At 39.3% G+C, this 19721-nt stretch overlaps 1 protein-coding gene across 3 annotated transcripts in view; it reads left to right on the plus strand.

Moving 5' to 3' along the window:
• Positions 1 to 19721, plus strand: part of LOC121313471 (nucleolar protein 4-like) — a 114605-nt gene that overhangs the window by 46311 nt on the left and 48573 nt on the right. The window lies entirely within an intron of this gene.

Raw genomic sequence — 19721 nt, forward strand, 5'->3', positions numbered from 1 at the left:
CATATGATTTCCATTACATGAGAGTAGATGTTAAAAATTCATGCAGATTTGAACTCTGCTCTCACCAAGATGAGCACCAACTAAGATGCAGCTTTACAGTAAACTAATGTGATCCGTCTGAATCTCCATCCATTTGCGTTTCTTTCCATCTGATGATGTAGATATCCTTCTGCCTGGTGTTGATGGCTGAAGTGTAGTGCTGGCTCCAGGGATCAGCTTATTTTGCCTCCCCAGCGCATCAGCACACACAACGGCTGTGATGATGGCTCCGGGGATCGACCACACTGTGGTCTCCCCAGTGCATCAGCATAACAACCGTCTGGATTGAGCTAGGTAGGGTACATCTCTGGGGTCTTCAAGTGGGCACCTTCCAGCCTCTGTGTTTCGTCAGCTAGCCCACAACACCTCAAGAGGGCTCAACAGTGATTCTGGTATCCCAGCATCACACCCCTCCGTCTCCCACTTAACTCAGCCCAGCTTACTTACCTGTACAAATGTGCCACAAATCCTTGACAACCCACCTCCACTGGGTAAACTCGGACTCTCCATCTTCGCTCTTCTGCTTCCGCAGCTAGTAAAGCATACCGATGTGTCTTCCTCTCATACGCTTCATCCACAGCATCTTCCCACGGCACTGTTAACTCTACCAGATGAACAAGGCATGCTGATCCAGACCACAAGACAATGTCTGGTCGAAGGTTAGTGGTGGCAATATCAGGTGGAAAAATTAGCCGTTGACCAATGTCTGCCAGCATTTTCCAGTCTCTAGCAGCTTCCAGTTGTCTTTGGCGAGGCTTGATTTTAACACCTTTTCTTGGTGGTTGCTCAGAGGAATATTGTCTTTTGTGTGCAATGCTTTGATGGAACTGGTAGAAACGTATTGGTCATGTTACGGTTGTCTTCCAATGCTATGGCCAAACATCGCAGCACTTGGTCATGGTGCCAAGTAACCGTCCTTGGCTAAGAGCCACCTTACATCCTGTCAAAATGTGCCTTAATGTTTCAGGTGATTAACACAAAGGACATGAGGGATCCTCACCCACCCAGAGGTTTAGGTTCTGTGGTGATGGGAGAACATCATATGCTGACCTGATGAGGAAACTGATCCTGCTCTGTTCCATTGTCCATAGGTCTTGCCAGCCGTTCTTGCATTGTTCCACACTCTCCTATCTCATCCAGTCTCCCTGCTTGACCTGGGAAACAGCCTTTACACACCTCCTTCTCTCCTCCTGCTTTTGCACCTCGTTGACTGCCAGCTTCATCCGTTGAGCCTGTGTTGCCTTGTCCCATGTAGGAGGAGCTGAACTGAGACCAAGACCCCCTCTCCTTTGCTGAACTTGCCCCATAATATCACTGATTCTAAGGGCAGCCTTTGCATATTCCAGGGCTTTCTTTGCTCCCCACTTCCAGTTTTCAACACAGGTGTTGCTTCCCTCATGCATTTGTCACGTGAATCTACTTGTCATTTCCAGTCGGACCTTGGCACACTTAAACTCCTCGGTTAGAGCAGAGACTGGTAGCTGCAGTATTCCTTTCCCATAAAGTCCCACTCTGCTGAGGCAGCGTGGAACTCCCAACCATTTCCTGACATATGAACTGATTAAAGTGTCCAGCTTCTCAACTGTTGTCAAAGAAACCTCGTACACAGTCAGTGGCCACAGCAGCCTTGGCAGTAGACCAAACTGAAAGCACCAGAGTTTCAGTTTGCCCGGTAAAGAACTCCTGTCTATGCCCTTCAAACCTTCCATTGCTTGTTGTCTAACTTCTTCCACATGAACTGTGTCCTTTAAATCCCTGTCGTACCATCTCCCAAGATTCACTGGCTTCTCAGACACTGCAGAACCTTTTATCTACTACTTTCCCTTTAGATGCTCCTTGATTTAGTGGGCTTGAATTCCATTCGTGCCCATTCAATGTTATTGGTTAATTGGCCCAATAACCGATTAGTGCAGGCTACTGTTGTAGTCATGATTGTCTTGTCATCCATGTATGCTCGATTTGATGGTAGTCGCATTCCAGAAGCCAAGTGCCCTCCTCCCACTACCTATTTTGATGGCCTAATAATTACTTCCATTGCCATGGTAAAAGCCAGTGGAGAAATGGTGCATCCTGGCATTATTCCAACTTGAAAGTAGGCTTTCACAAAATTTGTTATTGTCATCGGTCCACTGATAAAATCAAACGCTGCCCAAAGGAGTTCATGAGGCTCTGAACCATATGCATTAGCCAAATCCAGGAATGTCACATGGAGCTCCTTCCTCTCCTTTTTTGCTGATTGAATTTGTTGAAAGATTACGCTGATGTGTTCTAAGCATCCTGGGAAACCTGGAATGCCAGCTTTTTGTACTGAAGTGTCGATGAAGCAGTTCTTTAATCATTAAGTTGACAATCTCTGAACAATAATGCTGAAGAAAATCTTGTCTTCCACATTTAATAGGGAAATAGGACAAAACTGACTGATGTTTGTAGAATCTTTTTCTTTGTTATAAAGACCCCCCCTGTTTGATGCCATGCTCTTGGTATAACCTGTTTTTCCCATGCCACTTTCATCAATTTCCACAGGATTCGTAGAACTCCAGAAGCACTCTTGTACACTCTGTGTGGAACTCCATTAGGCCCTGGAGATGATGATGCCCTTGCTTTTTTCACAGCTTGCTTTACTTCTTTACACTTAGGTGCACAGTCCTCCATTTGGTATTTGGTGGGATGTCTGAAGGAATTGACATAGACTCCTGCCTTTTTTAATTTGTAGCGTTTCCGTAGGCTCTCAGCGCTGCGCAATGTTGCAAGCTTATCTTTTATGACAGGTGCAGGAGTGATGCAGTGAGGTAATTAAACAGACATAGCCTTGTAATCCATTTTGGAAAAGGTTGGGAGGAAGATTTATAACCAATTGTATTTCTGTCACAGACCCTTTGTAACAGATTGAGTCCCTCCTGACTTTGTTCTGCTCTTCTCCATTGCTTCCTCAGCTGCTGGAATAGTTTGTACTTTTTCCTTCCTTTTTTCAACTCCAAACCTCTCCCTTCCAAACGTGTAGATGATCTCCCCAAATTTATCCAGCTTCTTTTCAACTGTTCCACTTAACCTTTCCGGCGCAAAACAGATCCGTCTTTACTGTGTCACACGCAGTATTCTCACAAGCTCTTGGTCATTTAACTCCACGCATACAACCTGATGGTTTTAGCACATTCAAAGGGGCAGGAAAAGCAAATGTTTCAAATAAATATTTTTAGAAGGGAAAAGGCCAGTGTTTTTCGTGACCGCTAATGTCTGCTGAAAGGAATGAAAAGGACAGCAATGGCTTCAGGTTATTTCTTTGATATACAAACATTAACTGTCGACTCTTAAATGTTGTATCATGAGTGTCTAATGACATTGCCATTGTCAATTGATTCAAATCTGTGCTTTGAATTTAGCAGTCATACATACAAGTACTGTATATTGTGGGAGTAATTTTAATTGTGGAAGTGGGCCTGAGAGGCTGTTAAATAAAAAGTATAGGATCACATTCCTACCTGTCCCGCATACAAAGGTAAGGGAAATATAGGTCATAGGATATTAGAAAAGCCAGCCTTTGAGTTTGTGATGATTCAATAGATTGGAAACTACTGTTTGGTGCAGTAAAGCTAGTTAAAGAGCTACTGTATGAATACAACTGACTATTGATATATATATATATATATATTATATATATATATATATATATATATATATATATATATATATATATATATATATATATATATATAATATCTGTGCTGATTTCTATCTTCCTGGATCACTTTTATGAAAATTATGAACTGCTTCAGGCATCCCAGATGTATCCTGAAGCTTGGTGGAGTTGTTTACATCTTTGGCTGCAGTCCCGAATTAATTCTTCATTATTTCCGGTCCAGGTAGCATGGTGCGCACTGATAAAAGTCAGTGGATGCACTTAGTCACTGTTCTCTCTATTCTGATTCAAGTTCTCCCAGTCTAACTTTTATAGGCAGTAGCTGCTCAGGTTGCTAAACTGCAGTGTTCCTGCTGTCACTTGCAGCAGTGTCATCTGGGATAAATGAACTCAATAGCATCAAGGTTTTAGACATGTGTTATATTTGTATTTTTAGACTCTATAAAAACGTCATTTTTACAATTCTGTAAAGTCCCTTCTTCAACGGTAATTGTATACATTAAATAACAAGACCAGAAGTGTGTTTTTAAAACCACTCTGGTTGTGAGCTGAAGTCAGAACCATAGTGTTCAGCCCTGTTCCTAACCAGAAGCTTAGTCATTCCAAACTGTAATTCTGACATTGCGGGTGAATGGGCATTTTTCGATAAAACGTTTCAAAATCTTCTTGGGAACCAGTGAAGTGACTGATCTGACATTTGGCATATATCATCAGCATCCAAACCCACATCAAGTTTGCGAAGCAGACATTTCTGCGATAAATTTTAATGTCAAAATGGCTGCCACAAACTTTAGCGAAATGCACCCTTAACAGCAAACTGCTACTATTTGAACACCGTTTGACCAAAAAACTCCAAACTTTGTAGTTATTGTCCCAGTAACAATGGAATACAGATATGTCAAAGTGGTTATGTTTTATAAAACAAGATGGTCGCCAGGTGAACGTTTACGTCTGCAATTTAAAACTGCCTCAGTTGACAAACGGTTTACTTGACTAACTCGAAACTTCACAAGCATCATCCTTGACACTGTAGCAATACAACTGACTTTTAAGAAACTGATGTGAAACCGAAATGGCTGTAATCTTCTTTGGAACCGTTGAAGTGATTGATCTGACACTTTGCATATATTATCACCATCCAAACCTGCTTGCAAAGCAGAAGTTGCTGTGATACAGTTCAATAGTAAAATGGCTGCAACAAATTTCACCGAAACGCTCCCTTAAGAGCAAACTGCTTTTATTTCAAAACCGTCTGACCAACATACTAACAAACTCAACTCGCTTCTACTGGTAATGTTACTGGGGCTTGGGAGCCATAAAACGGTCTAACACTTCTTCTTCTTCTTCTTCTTCTTCTTCTTCTTCTTCTTCTTTTTCTTCTTGTTAGGGCTACAGTGTTTTAATAGCTGCCACTTTAACTTTTGTATTTTACTTTGCATAAATGTATCCTTTTATTCTTGATTGTGGTGCACCTCTTCATAAATAATTAGAAAATATTGATAACAAACATGATTCAAAGAAATTATATAATCATTTTGGAAAAAAGCTAACTTGAGTATTGTTCTCCTCCACTGACAAGGTGGCACTATTTGAACGACAGGTTACTTCTATTGAGGTGAGCAGGTAAATCTTGATTCCTCCAGTCTTTAGCTTGCACGCTCTTGCAGCGACGTTTTAAATACATCTATGTTATGTATCAAAAAAGGTTTATTTTTGGAATTTAATCCCACATTTATACACAAAGGCATCAGATATAATTTGAAAGCTTATTGTCTCAGCTTTAATGCTAGCTGTATTGTGGTCTTCAAAACAGTATGCAATTTCCATAGAAATGGCCAGTAAACAAAACAACTTGTAATCTTCCAAAACCAAAGAGCGTTCCAAGATCTGATTGTTTTTATTATTCTTCCATGCATCTTTGTGTGAGCCTGAACATCAGGACATCCCAACAGTTTAATTGTTCCTGTCCTAGTAAGTGTTGATGCCTGTCAAAATCAAAGTTATCACAGGGTAGGGTTAATTACCTGACAGATACTCATCTATCTTACATATATGAGAGCTATTATACCATTTTCTTCCTTTAACCTCATTCCACTGCAACTGGGGATTAATTAGGAATTAGACTTTCTTTCTGCAGCACAGATACAAATCAATTGCTAGTTTAAAGTGGCCTTCAAAAAGTGCTGTGGTGACGTTTTTGGCAGTGTGAAATTGTGTTTTTTTATACAGAATGCTTCTTACATCTGCAAATTATTTAAGCAAGATTATATTACCATTTTTCTCTCCACCAATATTTGTATCCTTTGTTTTCCTGGAGTTTCCATTTTCTGCTTTTATTTTGTATTTAACTTAATTTTAGTTGGTGACTAAATATCTGTGTTATGTCAGCTATTTTTTTATGTACCGTACAAAAATCTAATTTATCTTTCTGGTTTTTGCCAGAAGTATTCTGTTCAATCTTTTAGCAGCACAGATGGGAATCACAGTTTGTACATTTTGTACTTCCTATGTACAGCCCGGAAGCATACAATCTGTCCTAAGTGAACTCAAAAAACAAGAATCATGTTTTCTTTTTCATATCTGTGTTTAAGCTGCAGAAAGTCTATTACTAAAAAGTTAAACTATGGCAGTAAAATAATAGATTTTACACGTATGCATTGTTGATAATGTTTATCAAGATACGATTTCAGCATGTTGGTGAAGACATCAGCCGAAACTTTTGCCTAGTCTTCCTTTGTTGTTATTTATAAAGTCTACACTTGAATTTAAATTTTCCTCAGAAATAGTTAAAGGTCAAGACATGAATTCGCTGCAGACGGTATTATAGTCAAATTGTTAATGATTTAAAAGACAAATCCATCTAGATATTCTTTCGAATTCTTGCATCTAACAAAGAAAAGCCTTATACTTGTATTAATGTTTTCGTATTTTTCTTATTCAGTAAAAATGTCTTTCTCACCATACTTGTTTTTGGTCTTCACGAACCTGGGTGTATAATTACCGTATAACAGGACATTTCGGTGGAGAATTTTTTAGGCTTTATTGGCAGTTTGATTGGATCGCCAATAATTCTTCCACCAGTCAGAGGGTTGCTTACAGGGCTCATAGCGATCCCGCCCTCTGGCAGACCGGTATGCAGAACAGGTTAAAGAAGCGCTGGACAAGGGAAATAATGTGTCAAAGTGGATATGAGAATAATTAAACCAGTTTGCTTGAAAACATTCAAAGTAGACCAGACATTTCCATTTAAAAAATCTGGAATTGATCTGATGCGATCAGAAACCCAGAGGCAGTGTAAACTGGAAGACCCTGTCACATGCAGGTATTGCAAAGTCCATAAACAAAACAAAATGTTAAAATAAATTATTTCTGCACCATATAAAACTGAGCTGATTTTACCAGTGCTTGCTAGTCTATTAACCAGTTTGAAATTATTTCAAAGCAAATTAAAGCATTTTAGTTTCAACTTTAGTTTGTTAAAGTTTTCACACGTGGCAATACTGTCCTACAATAACTACATGACACTGTGATAATTCCACTGTGTTATGTTGTGAACCATATCTACATTTTTGAACTGAGATATAGCAAATGCGTATCGTAAGAGTTTACCGGTACCTTCAAATTAAGGTCGATTTTAAGAACGATAAATACTGTCACTGATTAGAAGGACTTCTTTATTGTTCTCTAAGTTGCTGCAGTGACATTGTAGAGGCTGTAACGAGTTCCTGTAAATGAGATACTGTTTAGCAGACAGATTTCATTAAGTAAACATTTATTTGAATGTTTTTGGAATTGAAAGTATAAATGCAAAACTGCATTGCTTTTTTCTTTCTGAACGTGCAAAGTGAAAAACGGCAATTCAAAAAGTCAAAATCCCCCAAAGTTTCAAATCCACTGAATTTAATGGCAGCCAAAATGTCCCGTTATCTGGAATGTTCCTGCAACATGTTTGATTGACATTTAGTGATGCAGTTTCCTTCCAGCCCGAATTCAGATTTTAGAATTCAGGCTAGCCCGAGGAGTGAAATTGGACCAGAGAATTCGAGCTCCAGAATTGCTGCTCAGTTTCATGTTTGCAAAAGTACAGTATATATCTATAAACAGCATCAACAGTACAACAAGAAAAAAGCTATTGGCGTCTGGACAGTGATCAAATCGAAGTGCTGTAGCACAAATCGTTCAGCGATCAGAAAAGATCATTCACTTAATTAACTGGAGGGCAGATTCCATCCAATATGTATTTATTTATTTATATGGTTAACTAAATACAGTGGTTATGGTCAACCGTACAGGAAAATGGGTTCTGTAGGCTTTCATAGCCCACTTTACTGTAGCTCGCCTGCTGCTCTCTACCAGGCCTGCTTTCAGAATTTCTTTATTGAGTTAAAGATTTTTTTTATATAAGTCATAGATTTACCTGCTGAAGTTAACTAACACAAAATCTCATACTATGACCTTGTTAAAAAGCTAATATAATTGTTTTAATCTTTCTCTCCCTCTCTCTCTCTCTCTCTCTCTCTCTCTCTCTCTCTCTCTCTCTCTCTCTCTCTCTCTCTCTCTCTCTCTCTCTCTATATATATATATATATATATATATATATATATATATATATATATATATATATATATATATATATATATGATGTCTGGCTAAATGTGATCCTCAAATATGGGGTTTGTCTTCCTTTAAGGTTTCTAAGTAATCTTATTAGGAATGGGATGTTAGCAGATTTTACAAGTGAAACATGAATTCACGTTACTATGGCAACTCTGGTTACCAAGGTATAAAAACTGACACATTTTTATGGGAGTATGTCTTGCCTGTTTAAACATATTCAAAATGTTAATGGAAGAAGAAAAAAAAAAAACTTTACCCCAAGCACTTGTAGATAAAAATGAAAGTACATTTGTCATAATTTAGCTACATTATTATCTGACGCAGATGCTACTTAACACTTTCAATCAGTATAGACATTTTATAAACTTTGAAGCTTATCAGTGTCATGATAAGAAGTGAATGCCATCTATTTTGTTAATTTGTTTGTAACTCTTCCCAGCTGTCAGGTTTTCAATTAAAGTGCATACAAATTATTCAATTTTGTTCCTGAAGAATTTGACTCGTTTACAAGAGGCTCCTTTCAAGACCTCAGAAACAGACAATGGGCCACAACAGTGAAGCACAAGTAATATGTTGATGATAAAACAGTCCTGGTTTGTAGGCTGCTAAACATAACTTCAAGGTGCACGCTTAGTATACACTTGGTGTTTATTTCAAAGTAAGATCAACACATCTGTGTAATAGCAACTTAGTGGTTTACCAGTTTTGAATCTGGTTACTGATAAGGTATGTGAACTAAATTTGTATGGTTTATTTTGCTTTTATTTATGATTATTATGGATGCATGTTTAATTGACAATGCAGGGCCAATCTATGTTTCAAATCTATCTATCAAATAACGATAACACCATTCCACTTCTGTTGTTTCAGTAACAAGCACACAAGAACGTTTTTAACATGGAGAATTGAAAACAGGCATGTTTATACATTGTTACAGAATGGCTGAGTAGTGACCCAGCACACTTTGATGTGGTGGGTTGTGTTTTATTAAAAAATAAAATAATTAAACAAAAACAACTCTCGCAGAGCAAAATAAAAGTGCGTACAAAAACAAATCTCGAACACACACAAAAATACCCCCACCAGACAAGCACCGTGCTGGTCCTTCCAGCACAACCAGCAATTCTTATTTTTATTTTCACTTTCATTTCTTTCTCCTGTCTCTCACACACAAATTCCTCCTGTTAAACATCCACACCGAACAACAAAAGCTGCAGGTTTTTATACATGTGACCAAATCCGGATTATCAATAAATTAATCGGTCCGGAGAAGGTCACATTCTACACGAGACTGATCTGCGTGGTCGACAGCCACTGTGTTAATTAATTTGATGCTGAACACGCATTCTCACAAGACGTCTGACAGAGCTGCTAAAACTGCCTCTGCCAGACCACATTTAACTGTACAATACTAAACAAACCATTATTTTAAATACGCACAAAACAATACATTAAATCGCCTGTTCTTAAATGCAAATTAATACATTTCTTCCCCTGCCTCCTATTAACGTGCTGTTATACCCTGCTACATACCACCCCCCACCCCCCCCAGCACACACCTGGCCCCAACATCCACCTCCCCCCTTAACCCTTTGCAGTCTATTTATTCAGCACTTGTCAGGCACGTTGGGTCCAATTTATTTTCACACGCGCTGTTTAACCCTTTGCGGTGCTATGTTGGACCAGGTCCGACATTACAATTTTCCCTTTCCGACATCATCAAAAAGACTAAAACACAGGACTATAGTCATTTATTCTCCGGAAAAAGCTGAGAAAACTTTTCAATGGCCGGGTAAGACAGATAGGAGCCAAATGAAGCCGAAATCTGATAGCCCCTGCACCACAGAGATAACATGGAAACAAACAAAGGAGGTAGCTGCTCCTGCATCCAGCACTCAAAGAATGTCTCTGACATTTCCAGAGCTTTCTGAGATGTTATAGTAATAAAATAATGACTTAGAAAACATTGAGGAGTTTGGTGATAAAATGAGTGATCAGGAGAGGATTTATTAGTATGCATATCTATAAAGAGGTATGTGAAATATACTGCAAACAAGGTGTGGGGATTGGCTGGAGATGGAGTACTGAGTGTTCTTTTGTGATTTAATTCCTTTTAAACCTGCTTTACTCTAAAAAAAATGTAAACAGCCCATGTAAAATAAACAGCGCGTGTGAAAATAAATTGGACCTGATGCGTCTGACAAGCTCTGAATAAATGGACCACTAAGGGTTAAAAATTTTTTTTAGAGTAAAACAGGTTTAAAAGGCACTGCATGGTAAAAGGACATCAGTAGTGCATCTCCAGCCAAGCCCCACCCCTTGTTTGCTGTCAAGTCATTTTTTTTATAACTATAACATCTCAAAAAGCTGTGCAAATGTCCATGATATAATTTGAGTGCTGGAGGCGGAAGCAGCTATCTCCTTTGTTTGTGCCAGTGTCATCTCTGTGGTGCAGGGGCTATCTGTATTACTCAGATACGCCCCTTTTTTTCGGCTTCATTCGGCTCCAATCGGTCACACTCTGCCATTGAAATGTGTTCTCAGCTTTTCCGGAGAAAAAAGGATTAGAGACCTGTGCTTTACGTCTTTTGATAATGTCAGACATGGTCCGACATCGGACTGGAAAAGGAAAATTGTAATGTCGGACCTGGTCAGACATAGGACCGCAAGGGGTTAACGGCCCAAAAGTCTTGGTCCGAGTCCTGGTACCTCAACAGAGGATTTAATAGGCCCACGGGCAGCAATGTGGTCAGTGGCAAAGCTGGCAGCAGAAGTGGTGACACTGGCAACGCCGACAGTGGCAATGTCGCTGGCGCTGCAAACTCTGATAGTGATGGTGGCTCTGACAGCGTTAATGCTGCCCTTAGCGCGAGACACTCCGGCAGTGATGGTGGTGTTGGCAGTGGTATTGCTGCCCTCAGCACGGGACATTCCAGCCATGGCAGTGGCTTACTCCGCCAGTGAAACTGCTACGGGTGGAGGTAGTCTCCTCATCTCCCTTCCTTCTCTGTAGCCGGCAGCTCCCTTTTCTTGGGGTCCAGCCCCAGACTTTCCAGCAGCGCAACTGCTGCTAGTGGACACAACTAATCCCTGGGCGATGATGAACAGCCCTACCCGGGCGGTGATGTCTAGGCCTCCCTGGGCAGTGATGAGCAGGCCTACTTGGACGGTGACGTACAGGCATTCCTGGGCGATGATGTGTAGGTATCCCCAGGCGATGTATGCTTTGTAGCCCTAGTCGATGCAGGCTTTGCAGTTCTAGGCAGGGCAGGCTTGGCAACCCTAGGCGTTGCATGACAGGGCAGGAGCGGTCCCTAGGGAGGCGATGGTAGCTCCAGCTCCTCTGGTGATGGAGGCGGAAGCAGCAGGTAATCTTCCCGTAGCGGTGGAGGTGGGAGCATATTTTTTCTATGTAGATGATGGTGGGAGTAAGATATTTTCATTACTCTTTCCATCTCTAAAGATGACATGGGTCAACAAATTGTCTTCAGTATTTTTCTCCTGAACCACAATAAACTTTATTTATTAAAATTTTCTCCTGAACCACAATAAACTGTATTTATTAAAATTACGTTTACACTTCAGATATGTGAGTGGAACCTATATATTGTTGGTAAAGGTTTTCCATTTTATTGTAATTTTAAAGTATGTCCTAGATCACTGAGATAAAGCTAATCAGGCTCTAGTGATTCACACCCCCTGGGAAATCTAACGTAATTCTGCTCAGTGTAGTTACTTGATCTTAATAGGCTTCTCACCAAAAATGAGATTCTTCAGATTTTTTTTTTGTTTGCCTTTAGCATGTAATCTAGCGAGATTAAGACAAGGAGGGAAGTGAGAAAGGTCCTGTGTGTTTAGGACAGATGGAAATGGAAAAGCATTTCTATAAAGCAGTCGCAATTCTGATCTGCCTCTTGTTTATAACCTTTCTAAATATCTGGCAGTCTATTTCTATTGTTTGTGCTCTTTATAGGCACTATGAGAGCTGACTAGGACTATCAACTTTGTTTAGGATCCATTCATATATTAACTAGGCTAGCTGAATGCATTCCATAATATGCATTGAATAATTTATCCTGAACTAGAATGGAATTTGAGTGTTGTAAATTACACAAACATATCTGTGAGTAGAATTTTTATTTATTTATTTTTCCTGCTTCAAAACAGTAATATTTCAACAGAGAAATCTGGTAATTATAGAATTGTACAAAATGTTGCAAAGCAATTATATTTTATGGATAGGCTCATATAATTTGAGAGCTTCCAACAGATGTTGTTGATTTAAAAATATGTCAAACTAATTATGGCACGTTTTAATTGAGAATAGACTAGTCTGGGCTTCTGTGCATGCACTGCAAGGCTGATTGAGCTTCAGTTCTGTTTCTAAATGTTGGATATTAAAAAGTTTTAATCAAAACTTCCTACACTGCAGTGGTTAAAGGGATTTTTGACAGTTCTTTGCTGATGAAGTTGATTTCTGGCTGTACCTGTCTGACAGTTAGCGCCTTAATTTTAAGTACTGTGAGCTTTTAAGTTATCTATAAAGGGGATCAACAGAATATAATTCCAGTTATAAAACAGATTGTTAGAATGCTGCATGCTGATTGGTCCATCGGTGTTCCAAGCTGTTACAATATCCAGCACAATGTCACGATTAGGAACTACTTGGGAACAAAGGCAAATAAATCACTGCACCTGTGCTAACCACGTATCACTGCACCACCAAAATCAAAGAAAACACCTGCCGAAATACCTGCTGTCATGGAAGATACTGAAGACATCAAGGTATCTTTTCAGATTTTCCAGTTGATATTCATTTTGCACTACAAATCAGTGTGCTATTTTTAACAAGATGTTGTTTTGGTATTTTATTTGTAGTACATACCAGTCATTTTCTGTAACTTCGGTCAGATCCAGTTGTCAAATATTCTTTTAGCAGGTTTGTGATTTTGTGAAACTGACTGTTCATTAACTTTTAACTGTGGATATTTTTTATATTTTTTGACAGTATTTACATTACTACACTCAAAGCCTTAACCATCCGACTCTCGCCTTTTTCCACTCTCTGCTTTACTACCACGCAGTCACTCTCTTTACAGGTACAAAAATTTAACATTGACTTGCTTGAAAAAACTCAAAATGAAGTTAATACCATACAACAAATAAACTGGGCTGTTAAATGCTTAAATGACTGGCTTTCTATATATATATATATATATATATATATATATATATATATATATATATATATATATATATATATATAATAATAATAACACAATTTGAGTTTAAATAAATTATTTAATTAATATGCTTCATCCCAACAAAGAACCTTAAACTCTTGCGCTGTTTGGTATACGCTAGAGCAAATGGGAGTGAATTACCTAGCAACAATGTTACGTAGAATATGCAGGAAGGGATCACAGACATACAACTAATAAGACCCTGTTGACACTTTACGTTGCAATTTAAGGTGGCCCCAGGCCACCTCAGGGCCTCCTTTTCACATATGTGAACGCTCCAAAAAAGAAAAGGCAGCCCAGGGCCAGCCCAGATTTTGGCCGTTGTTTCAATCCGGGACCAGGGCAGGCCTTTACATAAGTATGAAAACAAAGCAGATTTAGGGCTGGTTTTTCGTATCACATGACCAATGTGGTTGCATAGCTAGCTAGTAGACACTCCTCGCTACACTACTCTCACGCACGCAAAAGGTAAATAAAAAGCTGAATGCTCTGTTAACCAAGACGGCAGTGGATCAATATTGAATGGTAATTATTTCTACATCACAAAACTTTAATTATAAAAATATTGAATAAATTATTACAATTACAATTATATTAAAATATATTACAATTAACCTTCCTGTTATTTAGTTACAGTGACAGAAATAAAATGAATCTTGGTTGTAAATCTCCCTCCCGACCTGTGAGGGCGCTAAGCAGCGAGAACAGAGTTCATTGGACAAGCTGACTTGATCTTGCAGTCTGATCGACTTCCCAGAAGGGAAACGACGTAGCAGCTGCAGATTGTAGAGACACCTGCACTTGTTTACCAAGGGGTCATGTGTGACTGCATAAAAGTGGATGGAGAATTCTAATCTCTTCCTTCACTTGGTTTTGTGAATTGAAACTAGAAGGACTGTGAGAGACCCCAGTGAAAACTGAATGGCAATCATGAGTGTTTTGTTTGTTTGCGTTTGTTAGTAATTGTCTTGTTTGTGGACCGCCAGACGGCTAACACGTATCTGGAGCTATCGCTTTGGCCAGCACAAAGCCAGAACAACACTGCACCACAGTCGCAAAATAGCCTGTTATCACCCACCATGAGCACTACTGCATGCACCCAGGACTGGTGACTGTGTTGAGTATTATTGTGGGGTGGATAATTCGTTTTTATTGTTTGGACTGCAATCCGTTGTTATTACCTCCGTGCATTACACATTGTTGTCTATTGCCGGGATTAGTTATTTGTAACCACTGGTTTGTAACCAGACCTGGATTAAAAATAAAGCACCTTTTCCAAACCGGATTACAGTTTCTGTCTGTTTCATTCCTGTACTGCGTCACCTCTGCACCTGTATCCACTCAGCTACCTTGTCACACTAAGAGATAAATGTAAGAACTGCAATATTGTGGATCTCAATAATGATCAATAATGCTGGTGACTTGGCATATTCAGCTACCATTGTTTATTTTGCACACAACGACATACTACATACATAGCTACAGAAGTGTGCATCTTTAATTTCAAATGTAAATCATTTCTTTAGATGCTTGCTTTTACACACACACATAAAAAATATCGCTCTCATCCACAAATATTAAGATCGTTCATGCACCATGTAAGGGTGAGACACTCACTGTAATCTTTCATTGCCTGTTATTGTGATTGTTATTGTTATTCTACTGGCGATAGAGCCGTGGTTTGTTATGTATCATGCATATTGTTGAGCAAAGTGTATTTGATATTATATATTATATACACATTGAGTGTACAAAACATTAGGAACACCTGCTCTTTCCATGAAATAGACTGACAAGGTGAATCCAAGTGAAAGCTGTGATCCTTTATTGATGTAACCTGTTAAATCCACTTCAATCAGTGTAGATGAAGGGGAGACAGGTTAAAGAAGGATTTTTAAGCCTTGTCACAATTGAGACATGGATTGTGTATGTGTGCTATTCAGAGGGTAAATGGGCAAGACAAAAGATTTAAGTGCCTTTGAACGGTGTATAGTAGTAGGTGCCAGGCGTGCCTGTTTGAGTAGGTCAAGAACTGCAATGCTGCTGGGTTTTTCACGCTCAGTTTCCTTTGTGTATCAAGGATGGTTCCCCACCCAAAGGACATCCAGCCAACGGCAGGCCAGTGGTCGAAAACGGCTCATTGATGAAAGAGGCCAAAGGAGGCTGACACGAATTGTGCAGAGCAACAGATGGGCTACAGTTAGTCAACTGACAGTCCAGTACAACATTGGTGCCGAAAGACTCATAAAAGAATGTACAACTCTTCGTACCTTGATACAAATGGGGTATGGCAAGTGACAACCTAACAGAGTTCCACTTCTTTCAGTAAAACACAAGAAACTGCGGTTGCAGTGGGCTAAGGAACAAAAACAAACAAACACTGGACACTGGAGGATTAGAAAAACATTGCCTGGTCTGATGAATCCCGGTTCCTGCTGTTTCACGCTGATGGGAGGACTAGGGTATGGAGAAAACCACTTGAGTACATGCATCCATCATGCTGCGTGTCAAAATTTTAGGCTGGTGGTGGTGGTGTGATAGTGTGGGGTGTGTTTTCATGGCAGACATTGGGCCCCTTGATAAAAGTGGAGCAATGTTTGAATGCCACAGGATATCTGAACATCGCTGCCAATCAGGTGCATCCCTTCATGGCAGCAGTGTATCCGTCTGCTAATGGATTTTTTTTAGCAGGATAATGCCCCATGCCACAAGGCTAGGATTGTCCAGGAATGGTTCCACGAGCATGACAGTGAATTCAGCTTACTGCAGTGGCCTGCCCAGTCACCAGATCTCAATCCAATTGAGCATCTGTGGGATGAGATGGAACAAGCTATTTGGAGTAGAGATCCACTACCAGCCAACTTGACACAACTGTGGGAAGCATTGGAGTCAACATGGGTCAGCATCCCTATGGAATGTTTCGACACCTTGTAGAGTCCATGCCCCGATTAATTGAGGTTCTGAGGGCAAAAGGGGGTGCAACTCAATATTAGGAAGGTGTTCCTAATGTTTTGTACACTCAGTGTATATATGCTGGTGTATTGCTGTATTTAGATTAGGGCACTTCCGTCAATGAAGTGGTGATGGTTAGGGACTAGAGAATAATAATGACAATGATAATAAAAACGAGTAAAGAATAGAATAGTTTAACGAGTGTGTTTGTAACAGAGACGGTATTCATGCAGGTTAAACAAATATGTATAAATGAGAAGAAATATGTGTAATTTTGACAGAGAGATCGAATGAATCTAAGTCAACAATCTCCCTCCCGACCTGTGTGGGCGATGTATAATAGGACAGTGTGCCCTATACTGGATGGTTTGGAAGTTCATTCCAGGGTCAGTCAGAAGCTGACCATCGAGGAAGAGGGTGGAGCCACAATACCAGAAGTCATCGCCTTAATGTGGTAGGCGATGGGTCAGTCACAGATTGGAGGATACTTGATTGGCTCCTCCACCAAAAGAGGGTGTGACTGAGGGTATTTAGGGGAAGTGGCCTTGCTATCTGTTCCTTCGTTGTGGTTACTGAAAGGACCTGTTTAGGAAACTGAAGTAAATAATTATCGTGAGCGTTTCATGGTTTGTTTGATTGTGCTGTGTGTCTTTTGTCCCTGTTAGATGGCTAACACAAACCCAGGTGTTGTCACTACTAGCCAGCACCAAAACCCAGACTACACTGCACCACTGTTTCACAAACTGTTGTCTTTCACCCCACCTGCACTCGAGCACTCATTGTCTGGAGAAGTGACTGTGTCTGTGTTTGGTGTTGTTATAAAGTCGTGTTATTTCGGGACTGAAACCCTTGTTTTGCACGGTGTGATACACATGGTTGTGTAGCGCCTGTACCTATTATTTAAGTGTTGTTGACACGCAACCCAGCCAAATAAAGGAGATGTTTTATTGAACTTTCACTGTCTTGTGTGTGTTATTCCTGAGCACTGCACCAACTACACCTGTGCACTGCAGCCATTTATTTAATGCTGTGTCTTTCCTTAGGAGAGAGCAGTAGTATTATTTATTAGGTGGTCAGTCGCGAGCTTGTCATAGTATGTACAACCTGATAGTCACTTGCAATCTGAGTGAAGTGTCTGTTACGATTTATACCTGTCAACACTAGCAAGTTGCTGTTCCCTGTGTTTTAAATACCTCCGTGTTCTTGAAAGAATAATGTGATTGTGGGCCGGGTTAAGCTTGTACCATCACCCCGTTACACACCATAAAAATAATCAATAATATATTTTTAAATATATACCATACAATTGCTTCTGTGCTACATTGAAAAAATATATATTAATAAGAAATATCTGCTACAAATCAAGGATTACTGTATATTCCGGTAGCTCTTCCATTCTGAGTGCAGGCTGTAGTTCCATAAAAAAACAAGCGATTCACCACATTTTAGTCCTGCTTTTCAGTCACATATGTGAACATGCAAAGGTGCCTTAAACTGCAAATGTGAATGGGGTTGCAGACCTAAATCTGAGGCGGCCCAGGGCCAGTCCAGTGGTGTGAATGGGGTCTAAGCAGGGCTTTTTTGATAATTATTTAAAGTCAGAAAAGTGAACAGAAACACATCTAAGCAAGGTTTTTACAGTTATTTAAAGTTTTTATTAAAAAAAAAAAATTGCTTTTACTGAAACAAAAAAAAAGGAATATGGTTTACTTGAATATTATGTTTAGTTCATATGGACTATTTTCTGTTGTAGAAGGTTACACCTCAAAATGTTAATATACATCTTTAGAAACTATATAGATTTCTCCTTTTTTATAAAATGTTTATAAATCTGTTTTCTAAACGCAATAAGGCACTTGAGGGCATTGGGTTTGCTGGATATTGTCACTTCTTGCTTGGTTGCAGGCACTCGACTGCATCTAGTGCCTAACAACACACCAAAAAGTGACAATATCCAGCACAACCCATATCCTCAAGTGCCTTATTGCTTAAGTGTATCTTTAATCAATGACTGAAAGCATAGAAATACATTTTAAAAAATGTAGCAGGAATTGAGGGAGAGAGCAATGATGCTCAATAGAAATACGTGCTGAGAAATTTTGGGGGGGGGAAGCAACACAGGCAATTACTGTTTTCTAAGAATCATTTGCATAACTGAATAATAATGAACTGACTGAAATCATAAAAAAGAAAAGAAACAGCAAGCCCAATGGTTTTGTAACCTTCATAGGCTAGCTCTTAAAGGCCCTCATAATTACAATTTAACTAATCCAGAAAATACTCTCATTTGGATTTTAATTTCATTATGCTATTAAAGGCTATTTCAAAATGATTCTTTGATTTGGAAATTCATTTTACATTTGTCTTAAAATAGTGCTTGCTTTATGTAATTGTATGCCTTGTTTCCAACACATACCTGAAAAGTCACATTCTTGGTGGTTTGGAAACTCCCTAGTATTTCATAGTTCTGTGTAAGTATATCTATTTAGTTTCAAATGGGAAGCTGTGTGCAACTGTTTTCCCATGGTAATAAGTTCCCTTAACGATTATTCTTGATTTGAAATTACTGTAAGTGTATACAACTATAAAAACGTGTTGCACATTTATTGGTCTTGGACAAAGAACACATTGACACATCCACAGAGTAAATGTATGCGCATCACACTTAACATGTTCAATGCTTATCCAAACTATTCAACCTATCCCATTTAACAGCTCATCTGTAATGTTGAACCATAAAAACAGGCAGTGTTTTCCAAGTGACGCAGCATCCATGAAGTCATGTTTCTTTATATGAAATTTGTCCAGGGGCTTATTGTTTTTCCAATAGCACAATGTTGCTTACTGTCTCCCAGGATGCTGTTACCATATAGGTAATTTTCCATTTTGGATCTTATTATAGTTTACATAAGTTTACATATAATAGAAGTCAGGCTTATTGGTCTGTAGTTACCTTGATCTGTTTTTTCTCCCTTTTTGTGGATCAGTATTACATTTGCAATTCTTCAGTCGTCGATACAACCCCTATGTCAAGAGATTGTTACATGATCTTGGTTAGCGGCTTGTAAATAACTTCTTTCATTTCTTTGAGTACTATTGGGAGGATCTCATCCGGCCCAGGGGATTTGTTTATTTTAAGAGCTCCTAATCCCTTTAACACTTCTGCCTGTTATGCTAAAGTTATTTAAGACTGGATACGAACAGGTCGTCATGTGGGTCATGTTGTCCATATC

Source organism: Polyodon spathula, chromosome 3, assembly GCF_017654505.1.
Source record: "Polyodon spathula isolate WHYD16114869_AA chromosome 3, ASM1765450v1, whole genome shotgun sequence".
NCBI lineage: Eukaryota > Metazoa > Chordata > Actinopteri > Acipenseriformes > Polyodontidae > Polyodon > Polyodon spathula.